The sequence below is a fragment of the Temnothorax longispinosus genome, unplaced genomic scaffold (genome assembly GCF_030848805.1).
Source record: "Temnothorax longispinosus isolate EJ_2023e unplaced genomic scaffold, Tlon_JGU_v1 HiC_scaffold_26, whole genome shotgun sequence".
NCBI lineage: Eukaryota > Metazoa > Arthropoda > Insecta > Hymenoptera > Formicidae > Temnothorax > Temnothorax longispinosus.
This window is the reverse complement of record NW_027270080.1, coordinates 145700-150473: the sequence shown is the minus strand read 5'-3', so window position 1 is coordinate 150473 and position 4774 is coordinate 145700. Positions and strand designations below refer to the sequence as shown.

At 46.4% G+C, this 4774-nt stretch overlaps 1 pseudogene; it reads left to right on the top strand.

Annotated features, from left to right (window-relative positions):
* The first annotated feature begins 1482 nt into the window (after window positions 1-1482).
* LOC139824068 (uncharacterized) lies at window positions 1483-3568 on the top strand (annotated as a pseudogene).
* The last annotated feature ends 1206 nt before the right edge of the window (window positions 3569-4774 follow it).

Sequence of the window (4774 nt, the reverse complement as noted above, 5' to 3'; positions counted from 1 at the left end):
CGATCTAGCCGCGGACGAGGAGCCACCCTTGGAGGAGCGCCCCGACGCCGCCGAGCAGCAGCGAGCAGCAAATTGTAAGATCTCCACTCCGGTGCTGCCTATTCTTCGAAAGCTCAATCTCGGTCGCGACACGGTGCCGGAAAGGCGCATATCGAGTAGATTACCGTGTGAACCGGCCGGATTACGTGTCGTACTTAGCTACCGGCTCCCGCCGGTGGGGATGCCGGGAAGATTATCGCGGCTGCTTGTCGGGATCGCGGGCACGTGGCCGGCCGAGATCGCAGCCAGAAACAGTAAAAGCCCTACTCGAGAACTTGCGTGAGATCGGCAGTCAATTCGCGTATAGCGTCGTGTGCGTCTTGTAAATATTGCGTTTAGAGTTGTGAATTACGGTATATTGTCGCGTGTCGCGTGCGGAAGTCCCGTGTGCGTGTCGGGAGGGACCGCGCCGGGCTCCCTTTGCGTATCATTGTCGCGTTATTGTCGCGTTTCGCGTACGGAAGTCCCGTGCGCGTGTCGGGAGGGACCGCGCCGGGCACCTTGGGGTGCGTTTGAGGTGCGTCGCGGGCCTCGCGGATATCTTGCGCCGTGGGTACGGGCAAATATCGTCGCGTTTGCTCACACGGACATCTCGCGAGCACGCCATTCAGGCGTTGCATACATTGTGTCGTGCGGGTGAGAGTTGTTATGTCGAGTGTATGAGAATCGTTTGCGTCGGGCGTGAGAGAATCGCCGAGCGTTCGGGATCCGGGGATTAAGACGTGGGCAGATTGACGTTACCGCGGGGCCGTGCGTGGTATTGAGAGCTTCGCTCGCAAAGGGAGCTTCGCGAGCGTGACCATTATGCACTTCGCGCGTGCGGCGACGACCGACCTGAGTGCCGCGGTAATACCGGCCATTTGAGCGGGATCCGGCCTTGGATTCCTGATACGATTTATGCGTTTGTGTTTATTGGAGAAAATATATCTAATTCATATTGTTTATCGTCGGGCTTTATTTCTGTGTTGCTTGCGTTACGCTCCTTCTCCACCTTCATCCCTTTTACGCGGAGCTACGCCCTGAGCTTGTGGCGAGATTAAGGAGGAGAACGTTATCGAGACGTGGTGCGCGTCTATAATCGCACCTGGCGCCCAATCAAATGGTATCGCCCCAAGACCTAAGATACGGGAATTTCGGTAAGAGAAGTGACTTCGTTATCCCCTTCGAGCTATCGTCCGGTGGTCAGCGGATTAATTTGTAGCCGCGCTCCCTCGGCTAGCGAGACCGAGGGAAATCGGGTTGCAATGTATATTTTAGGGCCTATACGAAAAATCAAGTAAACACAATTCTCGTGTTATGATACGAAAATGCGGTCTCGCTTCGTGTGTACTTGGCACGAGACACTACCATGTCTCTTGATCATAACATTATAGATCACATTGTTCGATCGACGATTGAACACTTCAGTCTGTTAGTGGTTCTGCGATAACAATCTACGGAAAAATGAAATTATTTGAATTTCTATCGATGTGTGAGCACCGAAATGATTTAATAATAGGGTTTTTGCGAAAATGTGGCGTAATCAATACGGAAATGATATGTCCGTGATGTAAAAATAAACTTGCTTTGAATATGTCAACGTTATTGTTTTGATGTCGAAAAACGGTTATTATCAAATACGGTAATAAGAAAAAAAACTTTACAGTGTGAATTTAAACAAAGTGTTATAAGTAATACGTGGCTATAGCCAATTCTAATCTCAATGTTACGACAATTGTCCGTTTTATTGGGTATTTCCTCATGATACGTCCTCCACGTTATGCATTCTATAAACAAGAATTAGAACTGAGCAATAGTACTATTGTTGATTGGTCAAGTTTTTGCCATGAGGTAAGTGAAAAAAGCAGAGAATACTTTATATTTATATTTTCTAAAATTGTATATAGGGTAAAGTGCATATTTCGGATCAGATCCTAATTCGGATTAGCAAATTTAAAATGCCTCTCCTAGCCGACTGTACCTATCATATGTGGATTTTTTTTACTATTTGTCTATAGCTATAAGAGATAGCTATACGACAGCGAAAAAAATCCATATATGATAAATACAGTCGGCTAGAGAGGCACTTCTTTGCTGATTCGAATTAGGATCTAATCCGAAATATGCACTTTACCCTACTTTTCAATATATCAACTATTCTTTGCTTTAACAATTTTGAACTGCATCTTATTTCAGATGTGTGTTTTTTGGCTTGAAGATCAACAAAACCCAATTGGAGGAGAGGGAATTGTCGTCGAGATAGATGAAGCCAAAATTGGCAAGCGAAAATATAATCGTGGATGTCTAATTACAGGCAAATAGATTTTTGGTGGTTTTGAGCGTGATACAGGCAAAGCTTTCATTGTGCCGGTTGAAAATCGCACCCGAGAAACATTATTGTTGAATGTAATAAAAAAGTGAATTTTGCCAAAAACAACAAAAATATCGGATATGTGACGGGCATACGATTACTTAAACAACGAGAACTTCACTCACTTAACTGTAAACCACTCGATAAATTTTGTAAATCCGGAAACTGGTAATGAAATTTGTAATACTGTTTTATCATTAAATCATATATATTATTAAATTATATAAATTATATATATTTTACATTTACAATGATACGCAACAAGGGCATAAATGTAATATTGCCATAAGAGCTCATACCTAGAACATCGATCGAACATGGCGAGAAGTTCGAGCCAATATTCCACGATATGGTACGCGAGAGAAACATCTCATCGGATATATGGCAGAATCTTTTTTTTTAACGGCAATACAAGTTTGACGAACGAATAGTCGCTTTCTTCGAGGGTATTGGAAAATTTTTTCCATCAGAAGGGAATCTAACGTAAGTGCGGATTAATCATGAGTTCTAACTCATGATTAATCCGCACTTACGTTTGATAAATAAAATTAAAAAACCAAACAAGTTTAGCGTTTTCTTGTCATTTTCATGACAATATCTTGGAAAATTAGGGAAATACAAGCAACCCCCAAATTTCATCAACAGTTTCGGATTTAGGGGGCAAAAATACATTAAATTTACCCCCTCTTAATTGATTTCTCGTATAGGCCCTAATTGTGGAGTTTTACCAGAACTATTACTAAACGGTGGACCCCAATGCCTGGTCCTCACAGGATCCCCAGTTCCCACTCATGGCTCCTAGCGCCACACCCCGGGCGACTGCATTGACCTGCAGGCTGAACTGAGTGGGGGTAGCCAGATATGGTGAGAAATGACACAGGGCAGCAGCTGTGTCATAATTGACGCCGGGCTATTACAATAATAAATCCTCTAAAGGCCGGATCAGAGGGCCATAGTCGGAAGATCGACGATGGAACTGCGCCACGGAAAGAAGCGGGACCCTACCGTGGAAGTATTGTCCCAAGAAGACTTATCATGCAGTGCGACACAAGAGTGAGGCTAGCGTCTGGCAATCCGGTTGGCAACCGGCGCCCCAGTTCCAAGTCTGCGGGTGTGAAGTAGGCTACTAGTTGTGGACCAATGGAGGACCAGGTTGTCTACAGAAAATATGCGACTAATGCCAAATCTAGATCCAACAAACTCGGAATAGGAACCTGGAATGTTCAAGGAATAAACAAACCGGGAAAATTCCATGTTCTGGAAGAGTAGCTAAAGAAAATCGCAATCATGGGCATATCAGAGACCCACTGGAAAACCAGCGGACATTTCATCTCCAACAATAACAACCTAATTACATGTTCTAGTAGGCGTAGCAATAATAATTAATAAAGCTATTAAAGAAGCGGTCCTAGGCTATGAAATAGTAAGCGACAGAATAGTCACTGTTAAAATATGTGTCCAACCAGTTAATTTAAACATCATACAAGTATACGCTCCAACATCAACATCCACGCAAGAGGAGAGTGAAAACTTCTACAGAAAACTGGCTGAAACCATCGAAAAATGCCAGAACAGGGAAATACTTGTGGTGCTGAGCGACTTTAACGCGAAGCCGGAGACACAGAGAACGATGGGCACACACAGAGGATAACGGGCAACTACGGTCTAGGCAACAGGAAAGAACGTGGAGAGATGCTTCTGTAATTTTGTGCAGAGAATAACTTACTCATCGCTAACACATATTTCCAACATCATCTTCGTCGCCTGTACATGGCGATCACCGGACGGGCGTACAAAAAACCAGATCGATTACTTACTCATTAAAAGAAGATGGGGTACGACAATAAATAAGTACGTGTTACCGCGACCACGATATCCGAGCGACTGCCTCGAGTTGCCGTGCTCTCGCGGCGTCCCCACTTCGGAACCGTTGTTCCACCATCGGTCCCTACTACGTCGCGGTACTTTTCCACGCCGGGCCGTACCAGCTTTCTCTTTTCTTTCTACATTTTTTTGGTGTTTGTGCGCTCGCTGTCACGCGTGGTTCGCGTGCCGGGCTTCTCGAAGGTTCGCCCCGACTGTCAACCTTACACGGACCCCTCGCGCCTCTACTCGCGCTCGAGTGGCACGCCGCTCCGCCATGTTTGTATCGCGCCGCCATCCGGGTGCCGCGGTACGCCCCCGCGGGTCTTTGACGCACCCCCTGTCGCTATCCCGGGTCGCGCCGACTTCCTCCCTCGGTTCGTCCGTATGGGTCATCTCGGACCCCGGGCCCCTGGTTCCGCCGTCTGTGGACCGCGCTGCCGGGGTGTATTTCCGGTCACCCTGTTCGACCTTGTTGGCGCCCCTGGTGACGCCCCGCTTGTTGTCCCCCCCGGAGACTTG